The sequence below is a fragment of the Hyperoodon ampullatus genome (assembly GCF_949752795.1).
Source record: "Hyperoodon ampullatus genome assembly, chromosome: 6".
Lineage (NCBI taxonomy): Eukaryota > Metazoa > Chordata > Mammalia > Artiodactyla > Ziphiidae > Hyperoodon > Hyperoodon ampullatus.
Window position 1 is genome coordinate 117,340,931 of NC_136919.1, and position 18,722 is coordinate 117,359,652.

Here is an 18,722-nt window from a genome sequence, read left to right on the forward strand (position 1 = left end):
CGTGGACCTGGAAACGCCTCCAGCCTGCAGCACCTGGGGTCCCCAGGGCAGGTCAGAAGTGCAGTTCCTGCCAGCACAGCAACCATCCTGATCCCCCCTCCTCTGCCCTGGATGCACGAGGAAGACCTAGGACCGGGATCTTAGAGCAGATGCAGCCTGGGACGGGGAGCCCCTACGCAGGTCCCAGCTTTGTTGGCCCTGCTGTGAGTGTCTGACTTGGGCAGCTTTTCTCCCTCCCTGGTATCAGGCTTGTCAACTGTGATCCAGTCATTCCCAACCTGCTGTATGTCATCCTTCCTGTTAAAATAAAGGTTCCTCTTCCTTTGCCCCACCCACTCATGCTCATTCTACCCGATAGATCTAGAGTGAGCCACCTGTATTTGTAACAGTCTCCCCCTGAGGAGCATCCAGACTGGGGAATCTTAGAGACCGTCTCTGATGCTAAATTACGCAGTGTTCTGGTCTGTTCAGGCTGGTCCATGTGGGGAGGGAAAGGGTGGGAGCCAGAACCCACATCTCCTGCCTGTGTTAGTCTGCTCGAGCTGCCAGAAATAGACACCACAGACTGGAGGGGGGGCTTACATTTATTCCTCAGAGCTCTGAAGGCTGGAAGTCCAAGATCAAGGTATCAGCAGTGCTGGTTTCTTCTGAGGCCTCTTTTTTGGCTTACAGACGGCTGCCTTCTCTCATAGGCTTGTTTCTCTGCATGCAGTTGGTATCTCTTTGTATGCCCAAATTTCCTCCTTTTATAAGGACACCAATCAGATTGGATTAGGGCCCACATTAATGGCTTCACTTTACCTTAATTTCTTCTTTAAAGGCCCTAAATCCAAATGCAGTCCCATTCTGAGGTCCTGGGTGTCAGCTAGGGTTTCAGCATAGGAAGCGCATGGCCCTGCCTCCTGGGGCTGAGTTCTTTCCTGTGCCCCACATGTCTCGCCCATAGTGAGCCTCTCCCCACCCCCGCCCCACCCCCAGTTATGCACTTAGCCCTTCTCCCCACTTTTGGTGAGACCAGAGCATATAACAAGTGCACCGTGTCCATCCACGTCTGATGCAGCATTCTGCCCTTACGACCTGTTTGCTCTCAGAAGGGCCGTGGGCTGCAGCAGCGTACAGGGCAGCCCATGTTCTGGGTCCTTTATTCCCCTCACCTGGCACACAGCCACGTGCAATTAGACACTTGACAGACGATGGCGATGGTGATGGCGATATTGACGGCCGAGAATAGAACCCGCGAGTGGGAGGTTGTTTGCTCAGCCAGTGCTGTGGGGACGAAGGAGGGTGTGGTTGTCACCTCAGCTCAAGGATGAGCAGGGACCAGTGTTCACAGTGGACTAAGTGTTCCCAGGAGCCCCATCGGTGACTGCAAGGCCGTAGGAGAAGGTCCGGGCGTGTATGGTCTTCAAAGCCCATATGCAGCTCTAAAATCCTAAGAACCTAAGTCTAGACCCAGAGAGCTGGGAGCTGGGGCAGGCTGAAGCCAGGCACGTCTGGGCAGGCCCTGGGGGCCTTGACCGCTGGAGGTTGAGTGGCCTCTGCAGGCAGCCAGTCACCATCACTGGTGTTGACATAGCTCATCCAAACGATTTCTACGGGCTTCTTGAGGTTGGCATTAAAGTGTGTATGCGCAGTGGGTGGTCCTGGTGTAGCATGATCTGTGAGTCCCCCAAACCCACATGTTTCTCTGCAGCTTTGTGTTTAGAACCTGGACTGGCTGTGCGAAGCAGGGGTGAGGGGGCAGGGCTCATGCCTGGCAGCTCCTGAGGCAGATCTAGCACCTACTGGTCGAAGCTGCAGAAAAACTCCTTTAACACAGCATAGGAAAGACCTCTCCAGTACTGAAAATGGCCCCAACATGGGACAAATGAGTTTCTTTGACAGGAGTGAGTCCCTGTCATGGAAATGTTTGCGTAAACACTTGAAGGAACCAGAGGATCACGGATGAGGTGTGATTATGACCGATGCTTGATGTTGAGGATTTGGAGCTTACCAAGTGTTTTTATATTCAGTGTTTTCATTCATCTTCACAACAGTTCAGGGAAGGATAGTATGAACCTACGCAGCTCCTGTGGATGAGAACAGTGAGCTTCAGGGACGTGACAGGATTTGTCCCAGCTGAATTGCCTGGTGGGGGACAGACCTCCAAATACATGCTTCTTCCGTGCCCAGTGTGATACGAAACCTCCCTCTCCCGGAAGGCCTCCTTTGGCTGCTGGTTGGGAGGCCTCAGTTCTGGCCCCACCTCTGCCTGCTGCTGAGCGTGGGCCTTACCCTTTCTGAGCCAGTGTCCCCTCCCTTGTAAAGGGGCCCGTACCACCTCCAGAGAGAGGAGGAAGGAGAAGGACAGGTGGTCTGTGGACTGTCGCTTGCTACTACATGTGTGAGGGGAGAGGACTTCTACCTCAGGCCGCCATTAAAATGTAGACTCCCTTTCTGGGCAGGAAGAAACCTCTCCCAAGAGGGCAGTCCACCATGGGCAGGGCGAGGGAAAGACCACCGAAGTGTTGGACGCAGATGCAGAAAGTTCTAGAAGGCAGAGGCCTCCTCTGTTGAACTCTGTGCCCGGCTGGCATCACCTGAGTCGTCAGTCCATATGGGGTCACCAGGACTCCAGCACCCACAGGGGATTTCGTTTGGGTGAGATGGACCTCCTGACAAAAACTCAGGTCCTCCCGTCCTGTGGTTGATGCATCAAAGGGTCCCCACTCTGCTCCCCACATCAAGATTTCAGCTCTGTGTCTTTGGGAAAGTGACTTGACATCTCTGACCTCAGTTTCCTCACCTGTAAGACAAAGGAGGTAAAAATACATCATTTATGAGTCCCTTCAGCTCTGGTTCTCACCACCAATGAATTTATAATCGGAGTTGTTATGTTTTCTCCCTCCTCAGTATCCCAGATTGTTCCTTTTCTTTTTGTCCTAATGACTTACCCCTCCCTGCTCCTATTGCAGTGACCCAGGGTCTCTCCTTGGGGCTAACGGTCTTAGCTCCAAGACTTTTATATCCAAGAGGGCATTTTGGGAAGCATCTAATCTGGTCCAGTGGCTTTAGCCTGGAATTCAGGGCCACTGAAAGGTGTTTTGGGGGGTTTATAAACATGGAAGCATTTCAGCCAAACAATGAATTAAGCCACCGCAGGAACCACTTGTAGAGTTTGAAACATTTGTGCTCAAGACTTTGTTGGAAAAACCATTCCTCTCACTCAATCCCCTCACTTTTTAGATGAGAAAATTGAGGTCCCAGGAGGTGAGGTGACTTGACTGAGTTATCTAAGTATCTTTCTGGCATTTAGGTTAGATGTGATTCAAAAGATTTTAGATGCTGTAGCTTTTGTGGGCGTACGTGAGGTAACCAGAAAATCCTCAGCGTCTGTGTCTCTATTTCTGCGTAGGGAACAAACGTATGGATGTCAAGGGGGCAAGGGGTGGTGGTGGGATGAATTAGGAGATTGGGATTGACATATACACACTACTATGTATAAAATAGAAAACTAATGAGAACGTACTGTACAGCACAAGGCACTCTACTCAATACTCTGTGGTGACCTAAATGGGAAGGAAATCCAAAAAAGAGGGGGTAGGGCTTCCCTGGTGGCGCAGTGGTTGAGAGTCTGCCTGCCGATGCAGGGGACACGGGTTCGTGCCCCGGTCTGGGAAGATCCCATATGCTGCGGAGCGGCTGGGCCCGTGAGCCATGGCCGCTGAGCCTGCGCGATCGGAGCCTGTGCTCCGCAACGGGAGAGGCCGCAACAGTGAGAGGCCCGCGTACCTACCGAAAAAAAAAAAAAAAAAAAAGAGGGGGTATATGAATACGTACGGCTGATTCACTTTGCTACACAGCAGAAGCTCACACAACATTGTGAAGCAACTATACTCCAATATTAATTAAAAAAAGAGAAAATTCTCAGTCAACAGAAGGAGAGAAGTACTAGAACGGGGTTCCTCTGGGGACTCTGGAAGGCCCGGCTGTGAACATGACCCTCACCGCCCTCCCTCCCGTTTCTGCCGGCTCCCACCCCTGCCCTGTGGTGTGAGGAGGGCCCACCGACGGCTCTGGGCCCCCGCAGCCCCTACCTCTGACGCAGGGCCCTTTCTGGGTTCTGCTGTGCCCTGTCCCTCCAGGTCTGTGGTGAAGCTGTGGAGAAGTGGGTTGGCTGTTGTTTTTTCTGACTTCCTGTGTGCTTCGGAAACCTCAATGAAAGAGCAGCTAAAGGAAGAAAGGGCTGAGGACCGTTATGCCAAATATAGACTTATATCCGACCTAGGGGGGAGCTAGGTTCATGATTCCTATGGAACGAGAGCCCAGGATTCTGACTGCCCTCCGCCATTTCCTACCTGGCATCTAGGGAGCACAAACACTTGGGGCTGGAAGTAGGTAGGGGGGTCCTGGATATTTTCAGGTTTGGATCAACTGTACCTTGGGAGGTAACCTAAGTGACTCTTGAGAAGCATTTATCACTGAAACCAAACCCATTAAAATGGAACGCTTAATTACCTCTCTACCACAACTGTTTTAATTTCTCTGTCTCCTTTTCTGCATACGCCTAGCTATAACCGTGGGCGCATATTTGTGTAGCAAATATGCATAGAATCTTCGGAGTTTTTTATTATACTTTAATCGTGTATGCCTAAGTAGTCTCCTAACGCTAACCCTAACCTTTTAGAACATGACAGGAATTAATTTATGAGTGAAGCTCTGTACCTGGGTGAGAAAGACAGAACTATGGGGAAATGCCAGGCTCGCTCTTTTTCTTTCTTCCTTCCTCCCTCCCTCCCTCCCTTCTTTCCTTCCTTTCCTTCCTTCTCTTTTTCTTTTTTCCTGATGGCACATTGTGAGCTACCTGCCCATAAACCCCCATTCTCAGGGCCTCCTACTCAAATTGTGACCCACAGATGGGTCCCTAAGGGTCATTTCTTCCCCAGCCTAGCCTAGCCACCTGGCTCCAAGTTTGTGTGCCTGCCTTTGGGTCCATGACATCTTTTTCTTCCATAGCTCTTGTAAAAGGAAAACAGCAATTTTGCTACCGTTCGGGCTCAGAAAATTTTGGCTTGGGATTTCCCTTTGTATTTTGTTTTGTTTTTCTAACCAGGGGAGAAAAAATTCCTACCACACTTTGAGAAGTGGTTGAGAACATTGTGAGAGAAAAGCTACAAGCTGGGGGATTTCTTGCCACCGTACTAAAGGTTTCCCTCCCTTGGAACTACTGTGGCTAGCGTTTGAAAAGGCCAGAGTTCCCCCCAATTTTTTGATTTCTCTGAGCTCTGAATAATTACAGCCACCTGTTTCTGCTCTTACTGTCCATTTCTCAATCATAGGCTTGGGTAACAGTAAGAAACTAAAACAGAAACCACCACTGTGCTCTGGACTCAGTCTCAGAGACAGCCAGGAAGGTCCCACACTTAAGAATCGTAACTCACTGAGGTCTGTCACTGCACCAAGTGTTTGTCAGACTCCACCCTGCCAGTGGGAGCCTGCAGCCTGGGAATGGGGAGACCTGGGTTCCAGCCGAGAGTCCCTACATTTTAGTCTCTCTGAGACTCAGTGCTCACCAGCAAGACAAGGGCCAAACCAGCTGTTCTGCACACTCACTGGTATGTATCAGAATCACCTGGGATGTGATTAAAAAAATACAGATGACTGGGCCTCAGCCCAGAGGTCTCCATTCCTGGAGACGAAGACAGGACTAAGGCTTGGGATATATATACGTATACATACATATATATTGTTAAAGCAAAATTATTCAGATACTTGCTAAAGAATGGTAAGGCAGACTTTATTCAGGGAAACTACTACAATGGAGTTTTGCAGTAGGGGAAAGAAATGGAAATAAAACAAGGAAAAGTGGAAACGATTGCCAAGGACCAGGGTGGTGGTGCTGGTGGGGTGGCCAGTGGATGGACAGGGTGAGAGGCCAGGGTATTCCTTTTCTAAGTTCACCTAACAGGATTCTTGCTGAAGACAGGCTACAGTGACCAGATGTTACCTGGGGGGTGGGGATGGGCAGCTATAGAAGGTGGGGAATTCTGGCTAAACCCACTTAGTGGGATTCTTGCTAAAGCTGGGACTCTACAAAGACAGAGATGGAAGCCGACGTCCAGGCCTAGTAGAGCGGAGGGCTCAGAGGAGCCTGACTGAAGTTTGGTCATGGAGAGAATCTTTGTCTATACGTGTATTAACAAATGTGCCCACGGCCAGGTGAGGAAGACCGGGTCCAAGTGCTGTTAGGGGTGATGTATCAGGTCAGATAGTCCACTGTTCTCACCGTTAGAATCCAGAGCCCTGGGGTTGTCTGTGGGTGGAGGCCTTCTTCCCTGGCAGTCCCGGACCCATTACTGCAGGGTGTGGCAGTAAAGAGCCCACACCCGGAGCCCTCGGGACAACATGGGAATCCCAGTCTGGTCTCTACCTGCCCTGTGATCTTCAGGAAGTCATGTTGCTCAGCCTCAGCTGCCCCATCCTTGAGATGGGTGATTAACAGTACCTACCTTTTCAATTTCTTCTTAGGTTTGAATGGGCTCTGGGTTAACCACTGTCAGTTCTCAGAAGTGAGCCTGCTGCAGGCGTGCAGGGGAGGAGAAAGGAAGGGGACACGGGCTCAGGGGCTCAGGGCTGGAGAGAGAATCAAGGTCACAGTGTGGCAAAGACCCCCCAGGCCTTGGCAGGTGCTCTGGTCTCTTGGAGGACTGTCTAGGGTTAAGGATAACTTCCTGTAGTCCCAGGTTCTCTTGACAGATTTTATGGAGCTTTCTCTCTGCCTTATTCGCCCCAATTCCTATTTTTATTATTGTTATCTTTTTCCTGTTTGGCCAGGTGGCCTGTGGGATCTTAGTTCCCTGACCAGGGATCGAACCCACGCCCCCTGCAGCGGAAGCGTGGAGTCGTAACCGCTGGACTGCCAGGGAAGTCCTGACATCTAGATTTGGGGCCTATTTGCTCTCTAGCCTATCTCTGGGGTAAGAGGATTGGCCACCCTGGGCTACGTGGAGAGTGCAGAAAGTAAGAAAGTCAAGCTGTCAGAGGAGGAGCCAGAGGTTGAAAGGAGAAAGAGAGCCAGCATCTGGCCTGGTGGAAGCCACTTAATGTTTATATATATTTAACCAACATAACAGCAAAACTTAAGGTCTATTAACTGTATGTAATTCTAAATGTACATGCATTTTTACGTAGTTATAGTTATAAATCAGTATGTGAACTTCATTCCCTGTCACTTAACTTTTTTTTCTGCGGTACGCGGGCCTCTCACTGTTGTGGTCTCTCCCGTTGCGGAGCACAGGCTCCGGACGCGCAGGCTCAGCGGCCATGGCTCACGGGCCTAGCCACTCCGCGGCATGTGGGTTCTTCCCGGACCAGGGCATGAACCCGCGTCCCCTGCATCGGCAGGCGGACTCTCAACCACTGCGCCACCAGGGAAGCCCCACTTAACATTTTTAATATAAATATTTTCATGAATCACCACTGTTCATGTTTTTAAATGGAGTATATCATTAATGATATTGCTTAGAATTCCCCCCCTCAGCATTTCCCTGAGCATTTTGTTCTGATTTCACTTTCTCTCTATTATAAATAGTACAGCTATGAACATCTTTGTGCATGTGATCCTTGCTTCCTCTTTAGATATGTGGGGTGTGCATTTCCCACAGTTGGGTGGCCAAGTCAATACATGTGAGTTGTTTGTTTTTTATTGAAGTGTAGTTGATTTACAATGTTGTGTTTGTTTCTGGTGTACAGCAAAGTAATTCAGTTATACACATATGTGTGTGTGTGTGAATTTATTTTCAGATTCTTTTCCATTATAAGTTATTACAGGATATTGAATATAGTTCCCTGTGCTATACAGCAAATCCTTGTTGTTTATCTGTTTTATATATAGTAGTGTGTATCTCTTAATCCCAAACTCCTGATTTATCCCTCCCTCCCCGCTTTTCCCCTTTGGTACCCATAAGTTTGTTTTCTATGTCTGTGAGTCTGTTTCTGTTTTGTAGATAAATTCATTTGCACTGTTTTTTTAGATTGCACATATAAGTGATATCATATGATATTTGCCTTTCTCTGTCTGACTTACTTCACTTAGTATGATAATCTCTAGGTCCATGTATGTTGTTGCAGATGGCATTATTTCATTCTTTTTTATGGCCGAGTAGTATTCCATTGTATATATATATGTACCACATCTTTATCCATTTATCTGTCAATGGACACTTAGGTTGCTTCCATGTCTTGGCTATTGTAAATAGTGTTGCTATGAACATTGGGGTGCATGTGTCTTTTCGAATTACAGTTTTTTTTTTTTTTTGCGGTACGCGGGCCTCCCACCGCTGCGGCCCCTCCCATTGCGGAGCACAGGCTCCGGACGCGCAGGCTCAGTGGCCATGGCTCACGGGCCCAGCCGCTCCACGGTATGTGGGATCCTCCCGGACCGGGGCACGAACCCGTGTCCCCTGCATCGGCAGGCGGACTCTCAACCACTGCGCCACCAGGGAAGCCCCGAATTACAGTTTTTGTCTTTTCTGGATAGGTGCCAGGGAGTGGGATTGCTGGATCATATGGTAACTCTATTTTTAGTTTTTTAAGGAACCTGCTTACTGTTCTCCATAGTGGCTGTATCAATTTCCATTCCCACCAACAGTGTAGGAGGGTTCCCTTCTCTCCACACCCTCTCCAGCATTTATTGTTTGCAGATTTTTCGATGATACCCATTTTGACTGGTGTGAGGTGATATCTTATTGTAGTTTTGCAAAAAAGTCTGTTGCACTTTTTTAAAAACCTTGACTTGGATGAAGGAGTGGGGTCCGTCTCTTGCGTGGCAGCCCTGCAGCCATTTGAAACCAACAATCCTGTCCTCATTTCCCAGGACTCCCATCTCCCTTTAGCCTAAGGGTCTGCCTCCCAGGCTCCCCACACTCTGAAAGTCCTGGGATGTTCACCATAGAACACAGTCTCTCACACCTCGGGGCTGTGGGCCACCCGTTCTGTAGATGCAGTTGTCTCCATGCCCCGGGAGAAATCACTGTCCTTATTTTAGGGATTTTCTAGTAACCCCAAAACCACGTTAACTTTTTTGGCAGCTATTTCATAGTGACTAACAGTGAGTTCACAGCTTAAACCCCAGTTTTTAAATCCATGCTGTTGCTAAACCACATCTTCCTCATCCCAGACTGGGGAAGATTCCTTTCTTTCTTTCTTTTTTTTTTTTTTAAGTCTATGTGAAGAACTTCACATTTGTCCCATTTCACTGGCTGCATTCTGTTCCCCTTGGCATGTCTTGCCTGCCTGTGCAGATGTCAGGGGCCCTTTGTGGTCTTCAACCAGAGTCACGATCTCCCCTAATCCTGTGCTCGACATGGTGCTTTTTGTCTGATAACCACAAACTCCTTAATGCCAAATAAAGAGGCGTGAACAAGGACCCATTCAAAAAGCCATTGGTCCTCAGGTTAATACAGACACTTGACCAGCAGCTGTTGGGAAAAACCATTTGGCCAGTTAGGAATTCACCTCCTTGTCACTTGGCCTCCTCATCTTCCTCTCAAGAAAATGGGGAAGAATTCAACTGTAGCGTTGATTCATTATGGTACTGAATTTCCCAGCCCAACAGCCAATTCTGTATCGCACGCAGAGAGGCAAATGGGATTTGCTGGAGCTGCAGGCTGGGAGAGAAGGAAGAGGCTGAGATTGGGACTCGAAGTAGAGAAGAATTTAGTTTGAGGTTAACGAAGACAGAGTGTGGCTTTGAAAATGACAACTTTTTAGGAAATTGGAAAGTAACAGGAGCTCTTCGGAGGAAGGAGCACATCTTAAAATTCTGTGCTGCCGCGCACCTTGTGGATTGCTATCTTGAAGTGCTGGGTGGCGATACCACTGCCGGGACCAGACAACATCAAGGGTCAGAGGCAGGCTTGAAGCAAGTGACTATAGAATCTGCCCCCATCCTACTCCCGGGTCACTCACTGTTCAGGCCGTGTGGTGCTGGACTCAGCTCTCACAACACCCGTTTCTCCCCAAATCTCCTGTCAGTGAGATCATGTTGGTAGCTTGAAATCAGCGATGACGGAAGTATTGACACAAGAGAAATCAGCAAATGCTGCAGATCAGGCCATCTTTGCCCTGGATTACTGGTGAAACTCATGCCAAGGCCTTATGTGAGCCACTCTTCTGCCTCCTAGCTCATGCCTGGCTTCATCCTATGGCCAAAATTATATTTTTTAAGTGAAAATCTGCTTCTCCATGGGGTCTTATATCGTCACCATCTCCTCTCATTTCCCAGCAACACTCCAACACCCTCCTGACCAGCCCTATATCATAGCACGTGATTTCCCGAGCTTGCTGTGTCACCTTTTCCTGAGATCCAGGGGCCCCAGAGGCAAGTCCTCTCCTGTGACCATCTAATACCCAGCAGAGACCCCTATTAGATCCCATATCATATGGTGGCTGCTTTGCTCTAATCCTTTTCCTTTTTACGGTATTGTGAGTCTCTGCTCACAATAGGGACGGGGACCCTCTTCCCACTTTTGTTTATCTTCATATCTCCGGAGTCTGGTGTGTCTCCTGAAACATAGCAAGGCAGAGAGAGAGAGAGAGAGAGAAGTGGAGGGGTGGGGGAGGAGGGGAAGGAGAGAAGAGGAAAAAGGAGAAAGGCGGTGGGGGGTGGGGGGTGGGGGAGCAAAACGGGCCAGTCCGAATCACTCACGAGCTGGCCGACTAGGACCAAGGTGAGTGGGATTTCTTGAAGGGCTGGGGAACTAGCAGCGCCCAGAAGTCACACAGGAGGTAAGAAAACTCTGCCCAGCTGCAGGGATCAAAGTCCTTGAACCAGTGGGAGAGCAGAGGTCCTGTTAACAAGGAAGGACAGGTAATGGTCTCTGTCGCCTCCTCCCAGCGCCCTGAGAGCCAGCTGCGAGTCAGGTGACCTCTGGGTCACAAAGTGCTGGCAACAGAATGATCTGGAGTGGGTCGTGTGTGCGGGGGTGGCGAGCTGAAAATGTGGGAGACTCTCAATAAAGGTTTTTTGCATTACACTGAATTATAGCTGGTGCCAATCACAACCTTCCTGGCTCCTTCCTTTGCAAGGTAATGGGGAGGGACGCTCGGAGAGGAGGGGAAGGGATTAACCAAGTGATGGATTGGGTGGCCCTGGAGCGGGCAGAATGCCGGCCCTCATGGGAACTGGGGTTTGAAAGGGCTCGGGGCTGGGGAGGGAGCGCTGCGTGGAGACAGTAGGGCCCAGCTTCGCAGACACGCAGGCCTGGCTCCCCAAGACGGCAAGGTCATTGCCAATTCGTTAAGTGGCTGCTCTCATCAGGCCTTTGCAGAGGAAAGGCATGTGTTCCCCATTTTGTTGATGGGGAAACGGCAAGAGGAAGTGACTCAGAGACAGAGTGGAAATAAAATGTGTGTCTCATGATATTCTGGCTTCTGCTAAATCCAAAGGGCTGGCGTTTCGACTGTGTCCTGTGTGGCCTCGGTCCACGCTTCTGTGGGTTCGCAGGACAGACGACGGCCCTCCATGTGAGCAGAGAGTAGGAGGTAGAGGTGTTCTTTTCAGGTGCCCAGGCAGGTGGAGAAGGTGGGTCTTGGAGGAAAGGCAACCTCAGAGCCCTGGAGACAGGAGGGGCTGCCACCATCCCCTGAGCCTCAACCTACCGGGCCAGTTTAAGTTTTTTAAGTGGGTGCTGGTATTGGGTTTCTGGTTCTTTCTTCTGCCAAGTCACAGGCGTTTTAAAAATACATGTGCCAGGGAGTTTACATAGGTAATCTCTGATTTTCCAGAAAGTTCTGCAGGATAGGTAATGTTAGCCTCCTATCCCAAGAGAGGAAACTGAGGTCTAGAGAGGCGACCGTGTCCAGATCACACAACTGGTAAGTGGCAGACACTTAAAGCCACCATGTTGCCTAGCTTTGAAATCCTTTGTGAGTAACGGCCTAGACCTCTGCAGCATGGCAGCCCCGAGGACGTGAGTTTTAAACCTAGGTTTGAATGAGTCAGATGTGTGTGCCTTCTCCCTGACATCGTGCCACCTTCCTGACGAATGGTGCCCTGTCTGTGCTCCCTGAAATCATGGGCAGAACTTTCAGCCCTCAAGACATTGCCTTTTACCCTTGAAACTCCCAGCGTCACTGTCAAGTCTGGTTCCCAAAGAGGCCAAGCTTCAAGGCCAATTGGTAAAGGCTATCGTTGTCCTTTCATAAATGAATTAACATTGAAAAACCAAAAAAAAAAAAAAAAAAAAAAAGGTGGAAAGACAAAGTTAGAATAAAAGACTGCCTCTCAAATGGAATACATTCAGCTTTATGATGGATTCTTTACAGTGTTCCTATTTTTCTCATTTTGCCATGGACACGGCAAAACATCACCAAAGACCATCATCCACCTGCCAACTGCTGTTTGGGAACTCCGTCCCATCCCAGCTTGACGTCTCAAGCCATCAGAGCCAGTTGGTGGCAGAGCCAGACACTAAGTCCTAAGCATGGTGGCAGGACGTGACACCAGCAGCCCTCTCGCCACTGGCAACATGGTGGCCTTAATTCTCTGCCGCTTACCAGTTGTATGCTCTGGACAGTCACCTCGCTAGACCTCTCTAACATTACCTACCCTGCAGGATCCTCCTAGAGAACTAGAGGTTACTTACATAAACTCCCTGGCACACAGTATGTGTTCAATAAGACGTAACATTACCTTGCAGTGTCTTCAAGATCAAGAGTGTATTTTTCTGTGAGGTTGACCCCTATCACCCTGACATCTTTCCCACACCAGGAACACAGCCCTGGGGACAGTGACAACCCAGAGGATCTGAAGGGACTTCCATCCTGCTTCAGTCTCCCCTCCCCCTCCAGGCAGGTGAATGTCTTGCCGTTCAGGAAGAGTGTCATTTATTTTCTTCCTGAAGATTTCAGGGACTCAGAGATTGTACAGCTTCCCTTAGTGCCCTTGGCAGGTCTTGGCCAAGACGTTCTTATAGCCAATCAAAACTTTTCCTGTTTCAATTTGAGCCCATTTCCTTGTGTTTGTTATTCTTTGGCTTTGCCTTGGGCAGATCTGGGGGTTGGGAGACAGCCGGAGCCCACGGTGGCTCTGAGCCAGGGTTTTCTCCAGTGCTGTGGGACGGTCTCTCCTCTGACAGTGCCCATAGGGTCTAGGGCAGGCCAGGATGCAGGGAGGAAGGATTGCCAGGCTGGGGTCCAGGTCTGGACTGCAGGAAGGAGCAGGGGGCTTGGCTCACACACTTAGAGTCAGAGGATTTTGTGATCAACAAAATCCAGAGACAAACTACTGATGAGAAATTCGAGTAAATCAGGCAACGTCTGGAGGAACAGGCAAGTTCTGTTGTCCAGAAACAGGAGCTCGAGTCAGCAGGCCGTTCTCATGTCTTCCTAACTGCGCCCAGTGCCATATGTTGGTCACTTGAAATCAGCCGTGGTGGGCCTGGAGAGAAGACCATGCGTGACGTTGAGGGCTGTGTTCTCCAAGACCCCCAAGGCAGGTGACTGAGGCTTTCCTTATATAACACCTTTCAGTTACTCTGCTTCGGAGAGTTTTGGGGGACCCCTTGGCAGTTCACTGCAGATCTGTACTGACAGTTGGGAGTTTTGGATGCCCTTGAGGGAGTGGCCACGTGTCAGCAGAGATGTGGGCACCACCTTTCTGGGCTGAGGTCTTTCGGCCAAACACCTCCAAGACCTCTCATGACCAAGTCCTAGCTTGGGGAGGGGTGATGCTCTCTAAGCCAGGAGGACTCTGGATTCTTCACAGACTGGGGTGTTCCATGCTGGGTTGACACATGTCTTCTTGCATGGAGTTTGTGCCCACGACTGTGGTATCAAGAGATACTACTTTCTTCAAAGGCAGATGGGAAGGTGGGAAAAACTTTGAACTTGGATTGAAATCTGCTTCGGGATCCGAGTTTGCTACTCAACAAGCATGATCCTTGACCAGATGGCTTAAAATTTCTTGAGTATGTTTTCTCATTTGTAAAATGGTCATAATCATCTCTGCACATCTCCCAGGATTGTTGTGCAAAACACATATGTTTCTTTTAAAGTTTTTTAATTGTAATTGTTTTTGGAATAGATGGCCCAAGATTACCACTACAAAGGACTGAAGGCAGACCTGAGGGACTAGCATCGGTCTGAAGGCAAGGGTAGATCCCGGGTGACTGAAATGACTTTGCTAAAATATTTCAACGGGAGCCAGGTTGACTACTATGAAAGATGGCTCCTGAACCAAAGGCCAGGAAAAAACTGATGACGATAAGAAACCAGGGTCATCCGACTGTGTTGGTGATGGCCAACATATCAGTCTAGGTTGGATGTAGAATATGAATACTTTTCTCTCTTTTTTTTTTTTTTTGCGGTACGCGGGCCTCTCACTGTCATGGCCTCTCCCGTTGCGGAGCACAGGCTCCGGACGCGCAGGCTCAGCGGCCATGGCTCACGGGCCCAGCCGCTCCGCGGCATGTGGGATCCTCCCGGACCGGGGCACGAACCCATGTCCGCTGCATCGGCAGGTGGACTCTCCACCACTGCGCCACCAGGGAAGCCCGTGAATACTTCTCTTTGATCAGGGTCTGGTGGGGGCTGGCTCCTGCGTGGGCCAGGCACCGCCCAGTCAGGCTGGGAAGGGGGAGTCAACTATCAGGCTGTGGTTTCTCATCATCACATTTTTTTTTCCCTTAATACACTTTATTTTTCAGAGCAGTTTTAGGTTCACAGCAAAATTGAGTGGAAGGTCCAGAGATTTGCCACCTACCGCTTTGCACTCAAACAAGCACAACATTCCCCACCAGAGTGGTACGTTTTTCACAATTTATGAACCTACAGTGATGCATTACTATCACCCAAAGTCCATAGTTTACATCAGGGTTCAGTGTCGGTGTTGTGCATTCCATGAGTTCTGACAAATGTATGATGACATGTGTCCATTGCTATAATATCATGGAGAGTATTTTCACTGCCCTCAAGACCCTCCATGCTCCTCCGATTCATCTCTCCTTTCCCCCAACCCCTGGCAACCACTGATCTTTTTACTGTCTCTGTAATTTTGCCTTTTCCAGAATGTCATATAGTTGAAACCATACAGTCTGTAGCCTTTTCAGATTGGCTCCTTTCACTTAGTCATATGCATTTAAGGTTCCTCCATGCCTTTTCATGGCTTGCTAGAGCATATCTTTTGGGTATCGAATCATATTCCGTTGTCTGGGTGCACCATAGTAAGGTAAGATGTTAAGAATAGGGGAAACTGAGGGAGGGGTATATGAGAACTCTCTGTATTATCTTTGCAACTTTTCTGTAAATCTAAAACTAGTTTAAGATAAAAAGTTTATTAAACAAACGAAAAAATATTCCATTGTCTGAATGTACCACAGCTTATTTATCTATTCACCTACTGAAGGACATCTTGATTGCTTCTAAGTTTCGGTAATTATGAATACAGTTGCTGTAAACATCCATGTGCAGGTTTTCGTGTGGACATAAGTTTTCAGCTCCTTTGGGTAAATACCAAGGAGCATGACTGATAAATCATGTAAGAGTCTGTTTAGTTTTGTAAGAAACCATACAACTGTCTTCCAAAGTTTGCACCAGCGATAAATGAGCATTCCTGTTGCTCCACATCCTCGTTACATGTTTACATCCCCTTGGCCCCTCAAGTTTAAAAGTACCGCATCTCATTGCACCGCTGGCTGTAACTGCAAGGTTAAAAGCACCGTGGGGGTCTAAGCCCCTCCCCCTGCAGACTCTGCCCTGGCCTCTGTCCTGGCGAAGCTTTCTGACCTGCTCTGCCTCTGGTACTGGGCTCTGCCTTTCTGAGAGGGCTTCTCTCCTTCACTCTTCTCTTCAGCCAGTGACACACATCACATGTGAAAGTGGAGCTTCCAAGATCATAACAGCCAGATCTCTTGCATTTTACTGACGTATTATTCCTACTTAACTATCCTCTTTCAAACTCTCCCCTAGTATTTCAGGGAGTCCCCAGGGTGTCTCTGTGTGCTCACCAGCACCAGTACCCTTTGGGTGGGAATGCTGCCTGGGCTGGGGACTATCTTCTGAATGGCACCCCATCCCCTTCCCTGTGGATGTCCAGAAGCCACACGGTGTGACCTGCAGTTGTGGGTATAACGGCCTCCTTCCAGCTCTGAGTCCACATTCCCACTGGCCAACATGATGACACTGCTTGCACCCCTATTTTCCAAATGGTCTTTGGAGTGTAGGCCCTTTGGCTTCCATTGGCATGATCTAGTCCCTGGGGACAGACACCATATGCTGCTCCATTTCCTTCCTACCCAGATGCCTGTTTCACAAAACTGCGTCATGAGACCCCTGCCTGGAAATTAGTTTATACAAACAGATGCCCTGGGGTCATGGGGCCCCTGGCTCAGTAGACACAGGAGATCCTGAATCTAGGACTAGATGTGCGTGTGTTATTGATGGTTATGTATATATGCGGTTTGTCTGTATGACTAGAGTGTATGCTCTTTACAGGCAAGACATCCTTCCCTCTGCTTCACATCCTATAGCAGATTTGTCATGGTCCCTTCGGATGTCCCCTTGGGCCTTGCCATTTCAGTCTTCTGCTTACTTTTACCTGCCAGCATCTGCATCTTTTTGCCTCGGGACTTCCTCTGGCTCTGAGTCCAGTGTGCCCTTGTGCAGAACTGACTGGAAATGCTGGGACAATGACTGTTAAGCAGTGGTGTGGCTCCCTCCCTCCCTGGCTGGAGTGGCTCTGCAGCATGTGTTCTGTTCTCCCTCCCAGGGCTCCCAACAGGGTTCCTCTGCAGTTGTCCAAGCGATCATCGCTCCACTGATAACAGGCTGCCTTCCTTTCCCTGTCCCACACGTCCCACTCCCTAGTAGGTTTCCTGGGGTTGCCTCTCAAGCTACTTCCTCGGTTTCCTTATTGAAGGTCTGGGGAAACCGAGACACACACCCAGTACCTAGCAGAGGATTGGCACACGGGACAGGTCCAGTAGACATTGAAGAAAGGCATGGATGCTTCTAGAATACACATACTAGTCTCTAAAATAAAGCAGACTGGATAGTCTTTTCTCCGTCTGTCTTGTCCCAAATTCTGCCTGCCCAGGTGGACTCAGGCTGGCGCTCTGTTCCTCGTCTGCCCGCCCTGACAGAAGGGACATGTCCTGCTTCCTTCCCTGTCCTCATAGCATCTCTTTCATGTCTTCATAATACACACTGGCTTTTTAAAGGAATGACTCCTTGCAGCTAGTGACTGTCTACGTTTCCCTTCTAGTGCCCAGCAGTGTGATTGAATGAACATAGACTTTGCTTCCACATCTAAAATATTTGACTCCACATTTGTATTTTTTTAATGAATTTTTATTGGAGTCTAGTTGATTTACAATGTTGTGTTAGTTTCTGCAGTCCAGCAAAATGAATCAGTTAGATATATACATATATCCAGTCTTTTTTAGATGCTTTTCCCATATAGGTCATTACAGAGTATTGAGTAGAGTTCCCTGTGCTATACGATAGGTCCTTAATAGTTACCTGTTTTATATGTAGTCGTGTGTATATGTCCGTCCCAATCTCCCAGTTTATCCGTCCCCCTTTTCCCTCTTGGTAACCATAAGTTTGCTTTCTACATCTGTGACTCAATTTCTGTTTTGTAAATAAGTTCATTTGTCCCATTTGTGTTTTAACTTTGCCAACTCCGTCCTTCAGCCCCCAACTCCCAGTCTGAGGAATGTCCGCGTAGAATCACTGTCTCGTGTTAGAAGGGAGAGATTCTTCTGTAAGTATGGGTTCCAGATGAGAGCTAAGCTTAGTGTAGGAGAGGTTCCCAACCCGGATATGGGGAGTGGGAAGGGTAAGCTGTGACAAAGAGCGAGAGAGGCATGGACATATATACACTACCAAACGTAAGGTAGATAGCTAGTGGGAAGCAGCCGCATAGCACAGGGAGATCAGCTCGGTGCTTTGTGACCGCCTGGAGGGGTGGGATAGGGAGGGTTGGAGGGAGACGCAAGAGGGAAGAGATATGGGGACAGATGTATATGTATAACTGATTCACTTTGTTATAAAGCAGAAACTAACACACCATTGTGAAGCAATAAAGTTGTAAAAAATAAGAAAGAAAAAAGAAACATCCTTAGAAATTTAAAAATACCAATGCCAGGCGTCCCACGGACAACCTCAGTGGCAATCTCTGGGCACAGGGTCTGCATTTAGACTTTCTTGACAGCTTCCCAGGGGCTCCTAATGTGGAGCCAAGATGGACACCTCCAGTCTGGATATAGAACTTCCATTGCTTCCTTTGGGTATTTCTGCTTTAGACCAGTGGGAATAAACCCTACAGAGCTGTTTGTTGTGGGATCAAGAGGCCAGGACCGATCTGGCTGAGACTTGGGGCGATCTAAAGACTCCTAGGATTCTTATAATCTATATAGATGTCAACCAAACTGTCATCAAAACTGGGCTGGGTCTGGAGGCCCAGCCCTACCCCTTTGCCCCCCAGCAGAAAGACCCCGCAGATTGGGCTGCGGGGGTGCTGTCCCTCTGTATGCGGTGCATGATGCTCTGGGAGATGACTTCCTGTGGGGCTGAGGCTTCGAGCCCTGAAGGCCCAGGTTGGCGGCTGCAGGTGGGGGTGGGCGGAGCCCTCAGCTCCTAGGCTGGCTCCCCAGCCTGGGCCCTTGCCTGTTTTTCCCATTCCAGTGCCCTCCAGGCCACCCATTCTCCACTTCGATTCCTTCTCTGCTTCTCTCCCCTTG

General features: G+C 49.1%; 1 protein-coding gene across 1 annotated transcript in view; it reads left to right on the plus strand.

The window, feature by feature from the left end:
* The window catches only part of PTK2B (protein tyrosine kinase 2 beta), a 126,192-nt gene that overhangs the window by 43,606 nt on the left and 63,864 nt on the right, over positions 1 to 18,722 (plus strand). The gene's annotated exons all lie outside the window — the stretch shown is intronic.